This window comes from Dendrobates tinctorius, unplaced genomic scaffold (assembly GCF_039654945.1).
Source record: "Dendrobates tinctorius isolate UK_male_01 unplaced genomic scaffold, ASM3965494v1 ptg000030l, whole genome shotgun sequence".
Taxonomy (NCBI): domain Eukaryota; kingdom Metazoa; phylum Chordata; class Amphibia; order Anura; family Dendrobatidae; genus Dendrobates; species Dendrobates tinctorius.
The window spans coordinates 31,327,330-31,351,699 of NW_027361698.1; the positions used below are offsets into that span (position 1 = coordinate 31,327,330).

Genomic DNA, 24,370 nt, shown 5'->3' on the forward strand with positions numbered 1-24,370 from the left:
TGAGATGATGCCCTTTCGGTTGGTGGAAAGCGCAGCTTTCCGCGAACTCATGGCCTATGCAGTACCACGCTATGACCTACCCAGTCGCCACTTCTTCTCTCGCAAAGCCATCCCAGCCCTCCACCATCATGTGAAAGACCGCATTGTCCATGCACTCAAGCAGTCAGTGAGCGGAAAGGTGCACCTCACAACTGATGCATGGTCCAGTCGGCATGGCCAGGGCCGTTACGTGTCCATCACTGCGCACTGGGTTAATGTGGTGGATGCAGGGTCCACAGGGGACAGCGGTGGTGGGACTGTGCTGCCTAGCCCACGGTATAGGAAACAGTTGGCTGTAGGCCTTCGACCCTCCACCTCCTCCTCCTCCTCCAGAAGCGAAAGCTCGTCCACAGAGAGCAGTCGTATGAGCACTCCATCTGCAGCTGCCACTGTTGCACACGAGGTGTCCCCCTATTGAGCAGTTAGTGGAAAGCGTCAGCAGGCTGTGTTGCAGATGATGTGTTTGGGCGACAGACACACCGCCGAGGTGCTGGCCGAGTACTTGAAGCGACAAACTGAGTCATGGCTGGGCAGTGTACATCTTGAGGCAGGCAAGGTAGTTAGTGATAACGGCCGTAATTTTGTGGCAGCCATAGCCCTTTCAAAACTCAGCCACATACCTTGCTTGGCTCACACCTTGAACCTGGTGGTGCAGTGCTTCCTCAAAAATTATCCGGAGTTAACAGCCCTGCTCCAGAAGGTGCGAAGACTGTGCGCGCACATCCGCCGGTCGCCTGTACACTCCGTTCGTATGCAGAAGCTGCAGCGATTGCTCCACCTTCCCAACCACCGCCTCATTATCGACATTGCAACAAGGTGGAACTCCACCCTGCACATGGTGGAGCGGCTGTGCGAGCAGAGGCAGGCCATAATGCATTTGTGGGAGGATACACGGCCAGGCACGTTGAGAGCAGACATGGAGTTGACAGGTGTGCAGTGGTCGAAGCTGAAAGACCTCTGTAAAGTCCTTCAGTGTTTTGAGGAATGCACACGGCTGGTAAGCGCAGACGACGCCATCCTAAGCATGAGCATCCCACTTATGCGTCTGCTCATGCAAACTTTGACGCACCTTAAGGAGCAGGCTTCTGCAGCCAATGTTGATGAGGAGGAAGAGGAGGAGGGAATCCTTGATGACATTCAGCCATTGTCTGCTCAGGGACCTCTCCTGGACGAGGTGGAGGAAGAAGAGGAGGAGGAGGAGGAGGATGATGGGGATGATTACTTAGGGGAGGAGGATGCATCTCGTGGGGCAAGTGAAAATGTTGGCGTGGCAAGGTCTGGTACAGGGTTTGTGCGTGACTGGAGGGATGTGGATTTTCCAGAAAGTGCTCCTCCAACCAGCACTCGCAGTGCATCATTGACACCGGGAACATTGGCCCACATGTCAGATTATGCCTTGCAGATCCTAAAAAGGGACCCCCGCATTGCCAAAATGATGAACGATGATGACTACTGGTTGGCCAGCATCCTGGATCCACGCTATAAAGGCAAATTACAAAACATCATGCCACAGGAGAACCTTGACCTAATATTGGCTAATAAACAAGCAACTCCCAGCACACAGCAGCGGTGATGGTTCTCACACGAGCCGTACGGGCCGGGGGCAGCTTGGCAGAGGTGTTCGTGGTGCACACAGCAGAAGTGGCGTTGGAGACAGGGGATTCATGACAATGTTGTGGACTGATTTTTCAAGTACCGCTCACACAACTGGTAATACTGCATCGATGGAAAGTGACAGGAGACAGCAGTTGTCAACTATGGTTGCAAACTACTTTTCCTCCCATATCGATGTTCTCCCACACAGGTCATTCCCCTTTGACTATTGGGCCGCTAAACTGGACACCTGGCCTGAATTGGCACAATATGCCTTACAGGAGCTCGCTTGCCCAGCTGCAAGTGTGCTATCGGAAAGAGTCTTCAGTGCAGCTGGATCAATCCTGACAGAAAAAAGGACCCGTCTGTCAACCCAAAATGTGGATGATCTAACCTTCATTAAAATGAACCATGCATGGGTTTCCAAGGATTTTGTCCCACCTTCCCCTGATGACACATAGGGTGACAGAAAAATGGCTTGCTTTGGTCCACCTCTTCCTGGGACTTGACCTATTTTGCCTTTTGCATCAGCTGAATGTCCAACATCAACATATGCCACTTTCAAAAACTCCCTAACTGTGCTGCCTCCCCCCCCATGGCCGGGGTCACCACCTAGCACACGACACCATGCGAGTGTCGTTGCCCTGGACAGGTGGGTAGGCCGACTCTTGGGCATGGGCACTGGCACAGGGTCCCTCATAGTGCAATCAAGTGTCTCTGACGGTGGTGGTGCACACCCGCCGTCAGACACACCGCTGTATTATAAGGGGCCCAGTGCCAGTACTGACGCCCACGAGTGGGCCCCCCTTGCTTGGGCAGTTCCCCAGCATTTGCAATCTTTACCTCTCCCTGCTCCTCCGCTGTGTAGTCTGGGCCGTCAAATCCATACTGTGCCTGACACCGTCTGAGCCTGCCTCCTGATGTATAGACATATATTTTGAATGTGTACGCTATCCATACATGTTATCTGGGGATACGGTACCCTTTCTCACCTTTGTGCAATCACGTGCAAGCCATACTGGGCCTAACACCGTCTGAGCCTGCCTCCTGATGTATAGACATATATTTTGAATGTGTACGCTATCCATACATGTTATCTGGGGATACGGTACCCTTTCTCACCTTTGTGCAATCACGTGTAAGCCATACTGGGCCTAACACCGTCTGAGCCTGCCTCCTGATGTATAGACATATATTTTGAATGTGTACGCTATCCATACATGTTATCTGGGGATACGGTACCCTTTCTCACCTTTGTGCAATCACGTGCAAGCCATACTGGGCCTAACACCGTCTGAGCCTGCCTCCTGATGTATAGACATATATTTTGAATGTGTACGCTATCCATATATGTTATCTGGGGATACGGTACTCTTTCTCACCTTTGTGAAATCACGTGTAATCCATACTGGGCGTGAGAATGGCTGGCGAGCTGTTAAGCAAGCTACAGCACCTGTGGTTTGCACACGTAAGTTTTTCATTTTTTCAGGAATGACGGTTAGGCCTAATTCCGGAATTGCGGTTGACCTGCACTTACTGGGAAATCATTGTTCGCGGGTAATAATTGTAATCAGTGATCCCCATCACTAACGTTGTTCAGCGGGTTATCTGCACCTGTAAGCGACAAACGCTGGCCTTTTCAGTGTAGTGCACATGCAGCCACGGACATGTAAGGGCATGACACACCAGTTATTGGCCAATCTCATGTGCCAGAGCCTCACGTGTCCCTCTAGTAAGCCGGACTCGGACCGCGGGGCATGACGGAGTCTCGTTCGTTAACGGAATTAAGCTTGCAATGTGTGCATCTTTTCTGTAGCTGGCATGGTTGAGGTTTCCCAGGTGGAGTCGAATTTAACCGTAGGCTCCACTCCTGGTGGTGCCCTTCTGGACATTCCTTTAAGGTTCAGTTTTGCAACCATACTGCCCAAGTAAAACAAACACTTTGCCTTCATGAACGCTGTTTGGAGGGTCATGGCTCGTGGGAATAACGCCGCCCAATCAGTTAACCTGCTAGAGAGATCCTTCGTTGCTCCCAAGCATGACATCACACTCCCTAGGAGGAAGGTAATGCCACTGTGGCGACCGTACTCCTGGGGGCGACACAAGTGCACTGATGCCCAGCCACTGCTCGATGAATCTGCTGGTACATTGACCCAGACCACTACATTCCCCTCACATGCTACACGGCCTGAATCTGACCCTGATGAAACTCAGGTTACCCTTCCCATATACAGTTCCATCTTACACGGTGACAAAGAGGAAGCTGCAGATGAAAGTGCAGGTTCGGCCCACCCGCCATCAGACACACCACCGTACTATCAGGGGCCCTGTGCCAGTGCCGTCGCCAATGAGTGGGCCCCCCCTGCTTGCTCAGGATCACAGCACTTGCAAGGTTGAAATACTGTGCAGTGAGATGGAAGATGGGGACGACGAGGAGTCCAGACAAGTACAGGGATTCCCTAGCGAGGAGACTTATTTGATTGTTTTCAATGTTGGGACAGCAATTTTTGGGGAGCACTATACTCTGGAGAATGATAGATGGGGCCCACCATACACTGGAACATTCCAAAGGAGGACATCAGACACTGGAGCAGCATTTACAGGGCCCATTATATACTAGAGCATTAGAAATGGGGCCCATTATGTTTGAAGTATTATTTGGGCCCATAAGACAGTGGAGCTTCATCCATGGGGACCAACATATACTGTAACATTATGTGGAGCTCATCATATACTGTTTCAAACATTATATGGGACCAATGATTCTGTATGGAGAAATAGATGGGCCTCGTCATGAGATGTAAAAAGTGAAGTATTTTTCATTGTACTATACCGCTATTTCTCTGCCGTATCGGAGCATGATGAGTTGTGGTATGTGTTAAAGGGGCGCTCTTTCTCCCAGGGCACATGAAAACCTGGAGCCAGCCCTCCCCCCCACAACTGTAGCCAAATAACCCCCATTTTTCAGTGCGTAACTTGTATTATGAAGTTAATTAAGGTTGACAAGCTTAAGTAAGAAGAATTGATGCTTTTGGCATTCAAATGGGCACTGTAGGTGTGTTTCATGTCCTCCTCTCACTGCCGACTTTTATTCCCCATTGACTTACATTGGGTTTCGTGTTTCGGGACGACCCCGACTTTTCCCTATAATCGGACGATCTTGCTCGACCCGACTTTTGGAACAGTCGGGTTTCACGAAACGAAACTCGACCCTAAAAAACCAAAAGTCGCTCAACTCTAATTAAGACATATGCATACATATAATTAAAAAAATACTTCTTGGGGTAAATACAAATACAAAAATTACTGCAATGAAGTAGTGTACATTCTATTCATCAAAAATAATAATAATAATAATACATTTTATTTCTATAGCGCCGACATATTCCACAACACTTTACATTTCAGAGGGGACATGTACAGACTATAGACATTACAGCATAACAATAATCACATACAGTACATATAGCTACCAACAATGTATGAACAATGTGAATATAGTTATAAAACAATAGACCACTGCATACACTTTGAAAAGTTTGGACTAGGTAAAAAAAACCTTAGTAAAAAAAAAAATATTACCACTATATTTGAGTTTGGTGTATGGAGAGAAGAAATCTTAAGGGTAAAAGGAGTATAATCTCAGCGGAAGATAACACTCCTTTTACCCTTAAGATATTTTTCTCTCCATACACCAAACTCAAATATGGTAGTGATACTTATTTATTTTTTACTAAGGCTTTTCTTTACCTAGTCCAACCTTTTTAGAGTGTATGTAGTGGTCTATTGTCTTATAACTATATTCACATTGGTTATACATTGTTGGTGGCTAATTATAAACACAGATGGAGTTATTTTTGAGGAATAGAATTTACACTTCTTGATTGCTGTAATTTTTGCATTTGTATTTACCCAATACATAATTATATGTATGTATATGTCTTAATAATGGCACAAAGGCTTCCTCTTTGTTTGTAGGTTGTACTTTTGACTACCCTGTCTCACGGCTTGTCCATGAGTAGTAACTAGCATAACAACATCAGTCTTGTGTGAAAACGCATTGAGGAATAAAAAACACTTCTTTATAATATCAGATCAAAGATCTTCATTTAGGTTAACACAGCCCAAACCCTGAATTGTCTTTTCCTTCAAGCTTCCTGGTGGAGGCCTTCCCGCAGCCTTTGGTGAGCTGCAACCGTTATTGAGCTTTCCCAGGAATTGTGCCTATACAGCTCGCTGAGGTGAGCATATAACTTGGCTCTAATCTTTTTAGAAAGGTATCAATCACCCTATCGTCTGGTGCTCTCTGTTTCCCTACAGTGTTTATCTCTATGGGAAGCATGGGAACCACACAATACGGTCTGGAAATATGGTTGTGTGTAGGTAGCCAATTATGTTGGCAAGAACATATTCAGTGTATAGAAAAAGTCACTGCACTGACTTGAACTCAAAGTGATAACATGACATCTGCACAAATGCTAATGTCACTGTATGTGTTACACAGTATGAGTGTGCAGCAGAACTTTCTATATTCTAAATGTGGTGCCCATGCCATTTATTTTGCAATCGTTGTGGCTTGGTGCTGGAGGACATTATTAAAAGCTTTGGGTGTTATAAAATGTACGGGATGTGAGGACTAAAGTAACTATAAAAGGTCTGTGCTGCATTAACATATTTTGTGTTACACTGCACTACAATACTGTTCATTTTTATCCAGTATTATTTGATTATAAAATAAATGTTTATCACATAAGTCTAACATACACATTTGTAATGGATATAATGAATATATAAAGCCATGTAAAATATGATGAAAGGACTCATTTAAAGATTTATTTGCAATGCTCATTACATATAATATTATAGTTAGATGCTTAAAGAAAATGTACATAATGAAACTTTCAGAAAATAAAAATTATTTTAACAATATATACAAAATACATATCTGGTAAATAAATCCATATATAAAATAATATAAAAATGTAAATACTCACGCAAATGTAACAAATCATAAATATAATAATTGAAAAATACTTTAGGAAGACAGGATTCGGCACATGACGTGATTAGCTAAGTTTCCAAATTTTCTTTTGTTCTAACATTACTGCTATTTTTGACATTGATTGATAAGATATGGACACTTTCAGGGGAAGTTTTTTCTTTTAAATTCTAAGTGCTTGTAACGTATTTTTGCTAAAATTAAAAGTAAATCCACAAAAGGAGAAATTAAAATTCTCCCCAAAATTCAAGAATTAACACAGCAAAAAGGAACAACAGGTAACAGAAACTAATGAACTATCGGAATGCTGCAAATTCTTTAATTTTTTTGAGGGTGATTTTAATTCTTCTTTTTTTGGCTTCGCTTTTAATTTTAGTGTAGGGACTCACAAGTATGAGCATCCTTGACACGGGCTTTTGGCCAAAATATCAAACAATACCTCATGTATATGATATGTAAAGTATATTTTGCACGTTACATTTTTATACAGGCTGCAGCCGAGCCCATCAATGTTGGCCTTGTAAACTAGGGTGTATGTCCTCATAGAGTGCACGTAGATAGCCCACCTAATCTAATGATATGGGTGTCACTAATAGGCTGTAAGACAGACATTGTGCATTACCTTTGTGTGACCAGCGCCCTATACAAGCCGCTTTTGTGCCATTTAATACTAAGCAATCACCCCCTCCATGTATTGGTAGGTTGTGATTAGTTGTCTCATCAGTATTTTGCACCTGTGTAGACTATATATTTATTAAGTGGGTTTGCTTTTTCCTGGTAGTACATTAGTTTCTGTGACCTTGGCAGGTAAATAGTGTTGCCCTTTTTTGCTGTGTTATTTAAAGTGTTTTTGCTTAAAAAACTCATTTTTGCACTTGCTCCATCTGCCTTACAGTATATAGACTCTGGTAGTCTTCATTGCTGGCAGTCAAATCAGTTAACTGAGAATTCATCAGTGAGCTTGTTCTTACAGCAGAGTCTATTTTAATTCATGTTTATCTTGCTTTTTTACAGCTTTCTCAGCTGATTTATGACCGCAATGAAAAAAATTATAAACTTCCCCACCTAAACCAACTCACTGATGGATTTTCAGTCAACACATTATGCAGTCAGCAATTGAAAGGATAACATGCATCTGCATATGTAGACACACTGCCTAACAGTCCCTTTATTACATTACATACATAAACAGATCTTCAGAAAAAGTATATCTAAAGTCCGTTTCTGATATGTAAATGAGGCCTTTGACTAGTCGATGCACCGATAGTGTCCCCAGACTTCTGTAGTCCTGTCTTAAGTTCAGTATGATAAAAATAACTACCGTATATACTCGAGTATAAGCTGAGATTTTCAGGCCATTTTTTTAGGCTGAAAGTGCCCCTCTCGACTTATACTCGAGTCATTGTCCCAGGGGGTAGGCGGGGGAGGGGGAACACAGGAGCCGGCGGCAGTCAGATCATGCTCACCCCCTCCTGGCACGGTCTCTGCACTTCCCTGTTTCTCAGATGGTCTCCGGCGCCGGCAGCTCTTCCTGTGTTCAGCGGTCATGAGGTACCATTCATTAAAGTAATGAATATGCACGTGCAGTTGGACCTAAATGGTTCTGTAAACTGTGGCCTCTGTTCACACGGGATGCATTATAGTTAGCACTGGGCAGCCCACCTATATGGTGTTACTAAGAGGCTGTGAACCATATGCTCTGCATTCCCTGTGTGAACACTGCCATATACGGATTATTTTTTTGCACTGGTATGCCACACGGCCAATCCCTGATTGTAGGCTGGCTGTTTCATTAGGTATTATTGCACCTGTGCAGTTGCCATTTTACTTGGGTCCGCTGCACCCTGTTAGTGCATTTGTATTGAGGCCTGTTTATACAAGTAAGCATCTCTGTCTGTTTTGGGTTTTTTTCTCGAGTATATACAGTAGTAAGTTTGTTCCATAATAAACATAATAAATAGGGATGAGCGAGTATACTCGTTAGAATTCGGTACTCGGCGAGTAATGAGGTACTCGCGGTACTCGAATCCTAGTGAGTAAATTTCACTACTCACCTCACAATATTCGGATCTCCCGCCGGCATATGTTAGCCAATCACAGTAAAGCCACCGCCTTCTTTGTTGTGGCATTACTGTGATTGGCTGGCCAGGCAGCATCACTGAATCGCTGGAGCCCCTGGAGAGCGGTCGCATCAGCTGATGTGGCAGCTCTCCACGGGAGGTTGACGTGGGAACCTCATTATTAATGGGATTACTGCAGAAAGGTGAGTATAGGTTGCTTTATTATTTTAATTTTTTTACAGGTGATCAATGGCTTTGGGGAATTAGATGCGTGCGGTGAGTATGTACTCTATGTTATGTGTTGTTTGTTATGTGTATGTACTGTATGTTATGTGTTGTATGTTCTGTTTGTCTTTTTTTTACATTAACCACATTAGCCGGATGATGGGAATACTACTTTCCCATCATCCGCTAATGCAGTCACTGTAGCGGGCATAGCCGGATGGGACAAGTAGTGCCCGAACAGCCACCCCACAGGCCCCACACAGAGCCAGCACAGCCCGCACAGGCCCCGCACAGCACTGGCAGAGCCCGGCACAGCCCCTCACACACACACGCAGCCCCACAGACCCCCGCACACATTCTTCATGCACACATAGTCTCCGCCCACACACATTATCTGCCCGTTACTCGCATTTCCCATAGACTTACATTGGACTCGCTACTCGTTACGAGTACCCAAGTATTAGGAGCTACTCGTAGAGAGTACAGAGAGTCCGAGTATTTCACTACTCGCTCATCCCTAATGATAAAACATTTCCTTTGCTCAGTTAAGCATCTGACATTTTAATCTGACCTCTTCAATAGGAAGATGTTTAAATTTAATGCATTGTAGCATAAATTATTTAATCCCCAGTTCATTATTCTCTGTGTCAAGGCTACACAATAATGCACATAATGCTACAGGTTTCCTCCTATTCACATTTATTGATGGTTGTGCTTCAGATCAATACATAACAACTAATCTTGTAAATGTTCACACTACACAAGTGTCTATTACTTACAGTCAGACTTATTCATGACCCAAAAGTCCCAGCTTTTGTAGCTTTTCTTGATTAACAGTTTTATAGTTTAGATATATTTAAGTCACATATGGGCAGCTATACTTCACAACTAAGGATTCTTTATTTTTCTATATAAGTGCTCCTTTGAAGAGCACATTTAGTTTGATGATCATTAAACCTTCACTTTAATGTGAAAAATAAACATACTACCAGCTGAACATTATACAACATACATCTAACAAAAGCAAATAGCAAAAATGAACATGCTATGTGATTGTTTATCATAATTTCACGAGCACAATTGTAACGCATTTTATTTGATCTAAAGATCAAAAATTACACTTTGGTAAGAAAAGGGAAATAAAAGAGTATTTTTAACAGACATCAATAAAAAACTCAAAAACATTCATTCAAAGGTATCTATTGTTAGGATTGGCGGAATGCACTAAATACAATATAATAATAAGGTGCATTCGCCACCCGGGGTCCACCGTGCGGTGATTGAGAAACCGCAGCTAGCACAATGGCAGAGCAAGGCTGCGAGAAAACACTTTAAGCACACTGAGTTAGATGTCACTCAGTGTGCACAGAGCGCAAAGTACCAAGCTCTGTTACACCATAGATCGGTACTATGAAGCAAGGCAAAATGGACTATACCCTGGTAGCCTGCACAGGAGTATAGAAAAATACTAATTGGGGTCCCTATAACTTAACCCCCCAGGGAATACATATCTGGTGGTTGACCCTGCTCTGACACACTGTTGTGCTTTAGCCCGTGCGCCTGAGGATGCCCACTGCAGATGCTAAGTTAAATCGGAAGTCCCCACCATATACTGCCTGTCTAGACCAACACTCGCAGTGCTATTAGCGGCACACGTGCACAAAGGGTGGTAAAGTAGCCACCAACACACCAAATACACATGATACTAGCACACAGGCATGCGCCATTGAAAGCCTTTTATACCTTAACCTCAAGTCCAGATAGGACCTTGCCTGTGGACCAGTCTGAAGCTGCCACATCACCAGAGCATCTGACATCCGAGCACCAATGAGAAGGCGCCACATCATGGACATGCTCTGTAGGGTGAAATCTGGACTTAGGCTCCAGAGTACAACGCTGCAGATGTATACCAGTAGTCACCATAGGCATAGCTGGAGGGCCAGCAGTAACTACACATACAGCAAAAGCTTGGGCAAGGCGCTGGGTCCGGAGTCTGTCCTGAGCAGTTATCCCAGTGGCTGAGGCTGAATGGGAGACCACAGCACCAGACAAAGCTTGAGATCTATCCCGTGCAGCAGGAGAATACTGGCGCCTAACATCTATGCTTTCATAAACCTTTTCAGAATAATCTTTAATGTGTGTACATGAGGGAAAACACTACTTATAATTATGAACTATGTTTTTACCTGTTTTCCCCTCAGCAATCTCTAACTCAAATCAGCAATTATCTCTCAGGTAGTGGGTAGAGATTAGTTGATATGATGTTTATTAACACATACAGAGGGATTCCTGCTCTTCTTTATTTAGAAGGATAATATACAGCAATACTGAGCAGTGCAGCTGTGCATCAAGTTCTGGGATGTGCTAAGTGAAACTGCAGCACAACCTGCATCTCTCTGCCTATACTTGTTTTTTATGCTCCTCTCTACTTTTCTGCACTCTTTAGACTTTCATATGTTTTGTTACTTGATACCTTACTGTGCTGGTAGTTCAGCTTGTTGTCAGCAAAATGGATTTCATTTTCGAGAGTTGATAAAGAGTTGAAGATGCATGCAGAGGGAAAGAAATAGATCATATGTGAGCAATGTAGCATATTTCTATGATAAGATATATTACAAAGCTTCATACAAAGTGTGTTGAAAGAATAGTGTATATTTAACTGTCTTGTAAGTTTTAAGACACATAATTTTAACAGTAAACATATAACCTTGTGTACAAACGGCAAGAACAAAATCTTATATTTTTCCTGTCACGTGGGGCGCTATGTTCATCATTGACGCTGGGTCAAATCAACAGTGACAGTGCACTCCAGAAGAATCGGTGAATAAAGAATGAAGAGGAGCTAATAAGAAGTTTGGGCAAGGAGCCAGGAATCTTATCTCAGACAGTAAGGGAAGAACTAAAAAAAGTGAGTATAAAAGTTTATTATTTTTTAACCCTTTCCCAGGCCTAAGAATGGCAGCAAAATAGTAGATCTTCCTTTAGTTAATTATTTCTGTAGCAGCCAAAGACATTTTCCTAATAAACAATTAATGATACAAGGCTAGTAGATGTAAATTGAAAAGTTCTCACTAGGAATATTAAACATATTTTTTTCTTCCTTCTGCCACCATAAAGTTGCATCCAGATATTGTTCATCTATTTGTAATGTTGTGGCAGTTTGGAGATTTCAGTATTCTATTCAAGCCTTGTGATCTAGAAATCATTTTTTAAAACCATGAAAATGTGTTCAATAATGCATGTAAGGAATGCCTTGTACTCCACTTTTTTTGGCATAATTTGTAACACAGTTCTGGAACATTGGGCTTAGTAAATCTCATATATACAGCTGGCAAAAAACATATTTCACATTATTTCTACTTATATTTTATTAGACGGTAAACAAATGTGTTATTACCATAAACAAGCAAAAAAAAAATAAATTAGCACATACTTTACTAGTTTTGCTAAACTTTGACAAAGTACATGCATTTTTCGTGAGTATACTGCATAAAGGTTGCATTCATTATGTGTGTTTCCTATATATATATTGTAAAGGAAGTAACTCTTGATCCTAAGCTGAGATCTCCACCTCACCTGACCCTGTTTTAATAGGTGTAGTACCACATGATCACCTGGTTGCTACTCATAAAAGTCTGAACTTCCTCAGACAGTGTTATATCTCTGGAGAACAATTAAACTGCAATATACTGGAGCCAAAAATATGTTGTTAAACGACATTACACCTCACATAGTGTGAAAGGAAAATCCATCCAATAACTTGATTAGAAGTTTCCCTAGAATGTCACATTACCAATCTAAACATCCTTTACACTGTGCAGTTACTGCTTCTAATTGTAGTTGAATATACCATACATAGCAGGGGTGGATACATACAGATGAGAGGCCCTCCGCAAGAACATTATATGGGCCATTTGCAGTCCAAAAGCTCATCATAATGCACAATTCCACTTGCTGTGGATGTGAAAGTGGGCCCTTTTACCTCTTAGGCCCCTTGGCGACTGCACAGGTTGCACCAATGGTATGTCCACCCTTGTACATAACGTTCTATTTTTCATACTTTTGTTTTGTATATTCGTTACTCTTCAGCAATGATGATTTCTCTATAGTGGATGATCTGAATGGAGAGATGAAGAGTTTTGAAGACTATGTGGATGTTGACAATAGGTTTCAATATTAATTCCATGGCAAAAAATATTTCCATCATGTAAATTTACCTGTAAAGTCTAACATCATAATCTATATTTATGGTGAAGTACTGATTCAGATTGAAGTTTAAAGAGGGCCTGTTCAATAGTGTTCCCATGAAGCTGAACGTTTTCTCCAGCTCAAGCTGGAGTAGACCTGAGAGTCAACATGAGTGAAAACTGATCAGTAGAGATGAGAGGAACATTTGAAATTCAAATTCATTATGTTCACTAAATCTTCCTCCAAAATTCTATTTGCCATGAATCTCAATATAGCAAAGTGTCCATTCACTCGGAAAAGCTGTGTACAGCACTCTGAGGTTTCTTAGAAGTTTATTGAACCCTTTTGAGCTCTTTAATACATAAACTGCCTTACTAATATCCAAGTGACCCCATCTATTTGGCTGGATAAAAATAGATGGTAACAGTGATAATCATCAGCCATTTTAACAACACACTGCAGTATTGCACTGGTAACCCCTTAGTGACAAAGCCAATTTTAATTTTATAGATGAACGCCCATTTTTCAAATCTGACCAGTGTCATTTTATGTAATAATTACTATGGAATGCTTCTAGATATCCTTGTGATTCTGACATTGTTTTTGCCATGATCCAGTCTGGGGTTTGTTTTCTGCTATCTTCTCTCTGGGCTGGTCAAATGGGGGGTTAATCCCCTCTGCCTTGTTTTGTAGTTGGCTGGACTATTTATGTCCTCTGCAGCCTGCTGGCCGGTGTCAGCTATAGTTCATGCTTCCAGGCCAGAGCCGCTGTCCCATATAGGCTAGTGATCCTTCTGCCTCTGACTTCCCGTATTTGTGTGTGACTTAGTGTGCGTCTGTTGGTTTCTCTGCAGTGTATGACTCGGCCTGATCTCTGAACCCCTCCTCTTGTTTTCCATCTTGGATACCACGCTCCCCAACTGGCTTTGACTCACTGGCTTGAACCCTGACTACGTCTTACATCTCACGTCTCATGTTTTGGATACCACGTTCCCAGTAGGCTCTGACTTCTGGCTCATCTCTGACTATGTGCATTACTGTGACCATTGGTACTTTTGCTCCTGACAGTTTCTGACTTGGCTTGTCTGACCAGTCTTTCGTTACCTGTGACACCTGTGCTGCTGCTCAGTGTTGCTACGCTGTGTGTGCAACATCTCTTCCCTCACCAGCACCCCCTGGTGGAGGATGCGCTATACTGCACTGCAGCAGCATTACAGTTTTTTGCATGACACATTGTACTTTATGTTAGCATTAATTTAAGTCGATAAGTTTTTAGATTTATTTGTGAAAATATCTGAAATTTGATGACGAAAATGTAGAAAAGTTAGTGATTTTCAAACTTTCAATACCAGAATGCGTTTGATGCCCATCAGAAGATAGGTGTTACAGATGCGCATCTGAAGCTAGGCATAAAAGATGCCCATGAAAAATTGTTTGGCAAAGATGCACGTTTCTGTATAAAGGGTAAAGTGCAAGATGCTCGTGAGATGCTGAATTCTAGAAAGTAGCATATCAGTTTTGGAAGAAAACCAACCAAACTTATGAATGCTCATGAAGAACAAAGTTTAAAGAGGAGTGCACCTGCCATAACTATCAACTCAACCGTGGCACAAGGTTGTTCATCTTCACCAATAAATATTACCAAGACCATCAAAATTTCACAGCCGAAAACTATTTCTTATGGTGTAACGGACACTGTTAAAGGAATATGAATAAACATAGTTAACCACGAACCTGGGAAAACCACAGATTTCTTCTTTACAAGATATGGGTGATGATGGCGTTGACTACGACTTGGAACTTTCCCACATCCCCACCAAGAAGATGAAGATCACAGCTGCCCACACTGTGCAAAAAAGGCCGGGAATGACTTGAAATTCATTTTCTCTTGGGCAAATTTTACCTCTTACTAAAGTGGTGCAGAATGATGCATACACAGCTCCCATGTCTACTCAGCACAAGACTTTGCCACCTTTATTGCACACAAAGGCTCTAACCAATGTGTCATGGACACTTGTCACAAAGAGGACAGTTCTTCAGTAGGGACAACTCCAAGAGTCTGTCTTTAGCCCTTTAGAAAGCACAAAAATGACTGTTAATAATTTGCATCCAAGAGCCACAGAGGAAGAGATCATGTAGCTTTTCTGTGTATGTGGTGCCTTGAAGCGTGTTCCGGAATTGCAGAGGTTGTGTTTGTAAGAAAAAAAGATGCAGTTGGTGCCTACAAAATATACAACAACAGATACTTAGATGGACAACCAATGAAAGGCAATCTTCATTTGAATGGTAGTGTGACAACATCAGACCAGCCCATCCTTCTAAGATTAAGTGACACCCTATCAAAGAAGGAAGGTGAATCTACAAGAAACACAACCTCCTACTCCAGTGTTGCTTCAAATCCTCCCCCTGAAGTTTATCCTGATACTCTCTTAAAAGCACTCTTTAAATCCTCCCTGTCATCATCAGTCACCCAACCAACTGCATTTAAGATTAAGCTCTGATAAGACCACCACAAATTGGAGAATGCAATAAGTGAGATTTCCAATTAACATATGGGTCCAGAAATTCCTTAAAAAAACTTTTATTTTTGCTTCTTTGGTTTTGTTTAGCGCTGATCACCACCAGGTAGTTGATGTTTGAAAGAGTCTGGCATCAGACATTCGCCAATCAATCCTGTTCCTAGCATTGTAGTACAGTTCACCTTCGTTGTGGGACAGCTGCGTTATTGCATCAAAAATCTCTGTGTTCCCCTTGTTCTAGTACTCTGATACAGCATGATTATGGTTCAAATGCTGTGTCAAGGGAGGCTAAATGTTGAATAACTTGTTTAAATTTCTTCAATAATCCCTTTTTAATCTTTGTTGTTTTGTAGTTTTAATATCTGCATTCCTACAAATGGATATGAAGACCTGCATATTCCAGTAAATGGGGGAGGGTGCAATTGCTAAGTGTCCACTGACTGTGTTCTAGGCCAATAATGTTTTTATGACTAATTAATGTTTCACACTGTGAAAATGTCATACAGGACTCTACAATCGTTGGCAATACTTATTGCCCTGTGGCTGAAGCATGTTGTGCTATCAATGATCGGAATACAGAGAAATGCTGAAGGGAAATAGATCACGCTAATAGTGATCTGAATGCTGAGATGTGTTCAGAGGAAAGCTGGGAGGACACAGATTGTGGTTTTCTATCAACTTCATCTGCATTTAAAAATTAGCATTTAATGCTGGTAATAAAAAAAAAAAATTCTCGAGGTAGGCAGGGCGCAGTGCCATACCACAACTATCTATTTGCTTTTCCTGTACAACCCTATAATTTTTTTGAATTGATATTTATTTGGACTCCTCATTGGGAGGGGGGTCCACAATAAATGATAGGTGAACGCTGCTAACCCTAAAAACACCCTTTTGAAAACAATAACGTGGCTGTTGCATCACGGAACACATTCACCCTGGTGATCTAGTGGTGGTGTCGGAAGAGACGTGGAGGATGGCCTCCTAAAAATCTTTTCCCATTTTAAAGGAGCGGGTCTCCTATGGTTGTAATGCCCATACACTTAGTTTATGGGCTAACAAATATTTCCCCCTGGGGGGTACACATCAACATACTGTGTAAACTTTTTCTTTATGGGCATCAAAAACACCCTTTAACACAATAATGTGCCTGTTGCATCACAGACCATGGATACTACGGTGATCTAGTGGTGGTGGCTGATGAGGATGAGGAGGAGGAGGATAACAGCAAACACCCAAAATCAGGAAGTGTATATGCATGTGTGGGTGTGAAGAGGTGCATGGGAATATACTTCCCAAAAAATGACACAGGATTTGAGGTTATGTTTCACTGGTATCATTCGGTGGTGTAGAGAAGTCTGGCCCAATCCAGCCCTTGTTCATTTTTATAAGAGTCAGCCTGTCAGCATTTTCAGTTGACAGGCGAATGCGCTTATCAGTCATAATTCCACCAGCAGCACTAAAAACCCGCTGTGACAAAATGCTAGTGGCAGGGCAGGCCAGGACCTAAAAGGTGTAGAGAGCCAGTTCATGACACGTGTCCAGCTTGGATACCCAATAATTAAAAGGCACAGAGGAATCACAGAGGATGTTGGTATGGTCAGCAAGGTACTCCCTAAGCATCTTTTAAATTTTTGCACTCCTTGTGACAGTACCCCACACCTCAGGGCCACGGCGATGGGAGGGTCTGAGAAAACTCTCCCAGAACTTTGCCAGTGTTCCCCTCCCTCTGTTGGATTGGCGTTGTGTGTCTCTTGATAGTAGTCCTTGGTTGTCCAACGAACTGTGACCTCTGGCGCCAGCGTTTTCAGATGGGAACTTTTTTAATTATTCTGCAACAATGGCCTTCTGGTACTGCACCATTTCAGTACACCTGTCAGCCTCTGGAGGGAGAGATTGAAAGTTCACCTTGTAGTGTGGGTCTAGAAGTGTCACCAACCAGTAATGACTGTCACCCAAAATTTGGCGAATACGAGGGTCACGAAAGGCAGCGCAACATATAGTCAGCCATGAATGCCAGACAAATAACAGGCAAGACTTCTGTGTCCTCACCAAGAGGACGACTGATCATGCTCTCCTCCTCCTTCCGCTCCTCCTCCTTGTCCTCAGGCCATGCACGCTGAACAGCTAGTATGACAGTTGTGCTTGTACTACCGTCTATAGCGCATGAAAGTATCTCCTGTTCTTCCTCCTCCTCTTTCTCATTGTCAACCAATCCACGTTGGGATGACATGAGGCTGGGCTGTGTGTAATCACCCTGTATGGTTCCTTGATCCATCTTATCGTACTCTGCCTGCAATGCATCCTCTTTGATTGTGAGCAGAGAGCATTTCAGAAGACAGGGAAGTGGGATGGTGATGCTAATTATGGCATCATCGCTGCTGACATCTTGGTGGAATCCTCAAAGTTTTGAAGGATGGTCTAAATGTCTGACATCCATGTCCACTCCTGAGGTCTTATGTGTGGAGTCTGAACTGAATGGCCTTGCTGATGCTGGTAGTCAACAACTGCCCTCTTCTGCTCACAAATCCTTTCCAACATAAGCAGTGTAGAGTTCCAGTGCGTGGGGACATCATACAACAGTCAGTGAGTCGGAAGTTGCAAACGCTACTGAAGCAAGGCAAGGACGGCGGAAGCTGTAGCTGACTTTCTAAAATGGGCACACAGGCGGCGTACTTTGACAAGCAGATCCGACAGCTCCGGGTAGGTTTTGAGAAACCACTGAACCATGAGATTAAGGACTTGGGCCAGGCATTGTTCATGTGTGAGCTTGCCTCACCTCAAAGCCGCCACCAGGTTCCGGCCTTTGTCACACATGACCATGCCTGGCTGTAGGTTCAGCGGTGTCAGCCACAGATCTGCCTGCTCTTTCAGAGCTGTCCACAACTCTTCAGCATTGTGCGGTTTGTCATCTAAGCATTTTAGTTTCAGCACAGCCTGCTGCCACTTGGCTGAGGCAGTGCTGCAGTGCTTCCAGCTTGTGACTAATGTGGTCATTTTGGAGACAGAGGCTGAAGAGGAGGAGTAGGTGCAGGAGCTATAGACTGTGGGGGCAACCCTGATTGACATAGGGCCTGCAATTCTTGGCGTCGGGATGATGTGTTCCATCCAAAGGTCCGACTCCGTCCCGGCTTCCACTATGTTAACCCAGTGTGCCATCAGCGAAATGTACTGTCCCTGCCCACAAGCACTTGTCCACATGTCGGTGGTTAGGTGGACTTTTCCAGTAACAGCATTGTTGAGGGCGCGGCTAATGTTGTGGGACACGTGCTTGTGTAATGCGGGGATGGCACGCTGGGAGAAATAGTGGTGGCTGGAGACTAAGTACCTTGGAATGGCCGCCGCCATCAGTTTGAGGAAAGCTTCCGTCTCCATGAGCCTAAAAGGCAAAATTTTGAGCTAAAGCAGACGAGAAATATTTGAATTTAGTACTGTGGCCTGTGGGGCGTTGGCAGTGTATTTCTGCTTGCATTTCAAAGACTGAGGTATGTTCAACTGAAAGCTGCGCTGGGACAAGGACATGGATGTGCTTGATGATCGTGCTAGTTGAGTGTGTGCATGGTAGGTGCAGGGCAGGAGGCATCTTCGCAGGCACCATGGACAGGGGATTGGCTTCCATGCACAACAGCGGAAGAAGCAGTGGTGTCACCAGCACACAGTGTTCCTGACCCTTGGGCTTGGCCCACAAAGCCGGGTGCTTTGCTGCAATGTGCCTGATCATGCTGGTGGTGGTCAGGCTGAAAGTTTTGCTAACCCTACTGATGCGGGCATGGTAGGTGGTGCAAATGGCCTGTTTGGGGTTATTGGCAGAGTCTTTAAAAAACAACCAGACTCGGGAAGACCTAACACTTGTACTGGCAACTTCCGTCGTGTTGGTGTTACGGGGAACGGTTGCCCTTCTTCTGTCTGCAACCACCACACTGCTTCTTGCTGCCTGTTGGGGTGCTATGCCTCCCTCCCTCTGTGTGCTGCTGTCCTTGCTCTGCATGTCCTCCTGCCAGGCTGGGTCAGTTGATATATCATCCACCACCTCCTCTTCCTCTTCCTCACCTTGGTCCTCCTCCTGACTTTCTGGAAATTGTGTCTCATCATCGCCCACCTCTTGTGACATGTTCCCACTGTCGCCTTCATGTGAACGTGACTGCTCAAATATTTGGGCATCGCTACATGCGATCTCCTCTTTCCCCACTTCAAGTGCATCGGGAGAGAGGCCCAAATCTCTAAATGGAAAAGTGAACAGCTCATCAGAGTGTTGGATCAGTTGTCTCTGGGTGCTGTGCTTGGTGGGAGGAAGGAGGATCAGGGTGAGGAATATGCGGTCCAGACTCACAGCTACTGTGACTTGACCGTGTGGAAGACAGGGTGGTGGTGGCAAAGTGACTGGAAATATTATCCGCTATTCAACCAACAATCTTTTGACACTGCTCTTGGTTCAATAGTGGTGTGCTGTTGCGATCTGCTAGTAATTATGACAGGAAGGTGTGTGTTTGTTGTGGCCCAATTTCAGCTTGCCCACATCCTCAGCCTCGCCCTCTGCATGCACCATCACCATCACATCCACTTACTCATCACTTGCCACGTGCCTTGCCCATTTTAAATGGACTACAATATTTTGCACGTTAAGTAAAAAAGACTGACTTTAGAGCGAACTTATATGTGATCCGTGTGTGGGAAAACCACAGTTTAAAATATCTGGCCTGTAGGTAACTCCTTTTTTTTGTAAGCAAACTGGTGTCAATAACTAGGCTAAGAAACAGCAAAAAAAAGTTAAATGGAGTACAAAAAATGCAACAATTTTTAGCCCACAGATATATAAAGCCTGTGACGGAGATCCCCCAGTTTTAATTATCTGGCCTATATTTTTTTTAAACAGCAAAAAATGTGAATACCTAGGCTAAGACACAACAACAACAGTTCAATTGAGCCCAAATATGCACCAATTTTTAGCCTGCAGATAGGTGAGGCCTGTGACGGAGATACCAGACTTAAAATTATCTATTTATTTTTTCCCCTCAGATAGCTGATGCATGTGACATAGATCCCAGACTTGAAATTATCTGGCCTGTATTTTGTTTGAAAACAGCAAAAGAGTTTGAATAACTAGGTTAACACACAGCAAAAAGGTCAATGGAGCCCAAAAATGCCACAGATAGCTGATGCTTGTGACATAGATACCAGACTTGAAGTTATCTGGCATGTATTTTTTTGTTTACAGCAAAATTGTGTCAATAAGTTGGCTAAGACACAGCAAAAAAATTAAATGGAGGGCTGAAATGGCACTATTTTGTGCACAATGTTATGTGATGCCTGTGACGCAGATACCCCACTTTCAAATATCTGGCCTGTTTTTTTTTAGCAGCAAAATAGTGTCAATAACTAGGCTAACACACAACAAAAAAATTTCAATGGAGGCCTGAAATGCCACAATTTTTAGCACAATGATAGGTTTATCCGTGTGATGGACAAAACACAGTGTATTATATCTGGCCTGTAGTAAATATTTTTTTTAAGAAAACTGGTGTCAGGAACTTGTATAAGACACTCCAAAAATGTTTTACATTACCACAAAAAAAATATTCTGTGCATATATGGGTGTGACCGACCTCTTTCTGAGCTGGGAAAACCATCCTGTCTGGCCTAAGCTTTTACTAGTGGTTTAGTCGCTCGATCCTTGTTCACATTCACGTCACTTGGCAAGTGAAAAGGTTTTAAATACTAGAGTACTGTCCCACAAGGGTTGCCGTGACGTGGTGGGATGGCTTGTACATTATTTTGATCAAAATTATGTTTACTAAATACCCTTATTATTATTATTACCTTTATGCATTATTTGCAGTTTATTTTTCACCTTTTAGTTCAGGATATTGGTGTTTTTTGCTTTTTGTTTTCTCTGGTTAATGGTCATGTGTTAATATGCACTTACATTGTGCATACACATTAACTTACTTTCTCAGTTCAGACTCCAGTTTTTTACTACCACAAAAATAGCAGAATTTTATGCGAACTCCGATGTGATCAGTGTGACAGCCAACCCCAGTTTAAAATAGCTGTATTTTAACGCAGTACTATGGAACGGATCTGGCTGTATTCAAAAGTGCCAAGAAGCAAAAGGAAAAAAAAAGGTGTGCTCTGGATTGCTTTTGAATGAAAAAATAAGGATTAAGATGCAAAAACAAATTATTCCTGCCCACTGATACCTGGGGCTATGTATATACAGTCAATACCTGTAATAGGCAGCAGCAGACAGTAATGGAATTACCCCACTTTCTGTATGCAATGAAGTATGTGACATACAATGCCTGCCTGCCTAGCGCTGATATCTATAGACTCATATACACTGCCTGCTGCCTAGCACTGATATATATATCTATATAAATAGACACATACTATGGTAGCCTACCTAGCACTGATATCTATATACCCACCTACACTGCCTGCTTTCCTAGCACTGATATACAGTATATAGCCACATACACTGCCTGCCTTCCTAGCACTGATATATATATACCCCGTAATTAGTCCTTAGAAGGACTGTTGGTTTAGCTGTATATGTGAATTCAACAATGGTATACCCACACTAACTAATAAAATCACAAATCTCTCCCTATGGCCTCTTTCACACATAAGATTTTTGACATCAGTCACAATCCGTCAGCTCAACGGATCGATGGATCTATCGCAGATTGTGAAAAACTGATGTGAAAGATCCGTTTTTTCCGACGGATCTGACTAGCGGTTCCGTCGTAAAAACGGATCCGTCGCATCCATTTGTCATCCGTTTCATCCGTTTTCATAGATATATCAAAAGATAGATATATCTATGGATATATCTATCTATGGATAGATAAGGATATATAGATACATAGATAAATAATAGCAAGGCAGATGTTTATTAATGAACAATATGTTTTATTTAAAAAAAAACGGAAAAAAAAATGGCATGGGCTCCTGCGCAATTTTCTGTGCCAGAGGGGGAAAGTCGACGGCCGGGGACCAATATCTGCAGCCTGGGAAGGGGGTAATACCCATGGCCCCTTCCCAGGCTATGAATATCAGCCCACAGCTGTCTGCATAGCCTTTACTGGCTATTAAAATAGGGGGACCCCCCAAAAAATGATGTGGGGTCCCCCTATATTTTATAGCCAGAAAGGCTATGCAGACAGCTGCGGGCTAATATTCATAGCCTAGGAAGAGGCCATGGATATTGACCCCCCCGGCTACAAAAACCAGCCCGCAGCCTCCCCAGAGATGCCACATCTCTAAGATTCGCCAATTCTGGCTTAGCCCCTCTCTTCCCACTGCCGAGTAGCAGTGGCATATGAGGTAATAAGGGGTTAATGTCACCTTGCTATTGTATTGTATCCATTATTAATCTTATATTAATAAAGGGTTAAAAAACACACATAAGAATAAAGTATTTTAATGAAATAAAACACAACACATTTTTTCAAAATTTTTATTATACGCCTATCCAGTCAAAGCTATCGATCACCTGCAAAAAAAAATTAAAAAACAGACCAACAATATACTCCCTGTCTGACGTAATCCCATTAATAATGATTGTCCCATGATGATCTCCTCTATAGAGCTGTCACATCAGCAGATGTGACCTCTCTATAGACCTCCAATGATACACTGACTGGAGATAACCCTCCCGCAGTGTGTCATTGGAAATAAGCCTCTCACTTTACGGTACTACAGCGTGAGAAAATTCTCACGCTGTAGTGCCCCAAAGTGACAGGTGAACTCTGGTGACGGAGTGATACAATGCAGAGGATTATCTCCATCATTGTATCACCGGAGACCCTCGAGAGCGGTCACATCAGCTGATGTCGCAATCTGTCGCAAATAAAAGTCTATGAGAAAAAAAGCGATCCAGCTGCATCAGTCGCCGGATCCGTTTTTCCGTTTTTTTCAAAATTTGACGTATTGTGACTGATAGCAAAAAACTGATTTGTAAAAGAGGCCTATCTCAGCAGAAACTCTCCCTACCCTGCCTGAGTCTGGAACTGACTGTGCCGAGCAGGGTGGCACCAGGTCTGATATAGACCTGATGATGCTGTGCAGCCAGCCAATCACTGTAATGCCACAACCAACATGGCTGTGGAATTACAGTACGTGACAGAGTGACAAAACATGCAGGGCGGTGACTCGAACTCTCGCCGAACAATCCCGGAAATGCTTGGTGCTCACTGAGCATCGCGAGCACCAAGCATTACCAAGCATGCTCACTCATCACTATTGATTATCGTTCTCTATGGCAACACATTGAAGAACATGTACATTCCTAGGAAATCTTAAAGTGCTACTTGCATCTTTTCCAGGCTAATAGAAGCTTGGCAGTTTTGTGAAACGCTTAGAATTTATTCACCAGAAATTACATTTTTTTGAAGTATTTAACAAAGCTGGCAAATTCTGAAATTATGCACTCATCTTTATTAATAATTTTTATTCATGAAATATTCTGAATTTATTCAACTTCTGGATTTCACACACAAAGGTGCCCCAATATAGTTAATTTGTTTTGTCACCGTTTGTGTCCATCATTGAACAGACCTACGGTATTTATTGCAGGAGTATAACAAGCCTAATATTAATTAATAGCTCCATGAGGCAAATGGCGCTACGTCTCTCCCGAGTTTCAACATATGGCTAAATTGTTCTGTGCGTCCACATATGGGGTATTTCTACATTCAGCAGAAATTGTGGGACAAATTTTGATGCCATTTTTATCCATTTCACAGTTTGCA

General features: G+C 42.9%; 1 pseudogene; it reads left to right on the forward strand.

The window, feature by feature from the left end:
• LOC141086076 (polymerase delta-interacting protein 3 pseudogene) overlaps positions 1-15,605 on the forward strand; it is a 42,521-nt pseudogene extending 26,916 nt beyond the window's left edge.
• Positions 15,606-24,370: the final 8,765 nt, after the last annotated feature.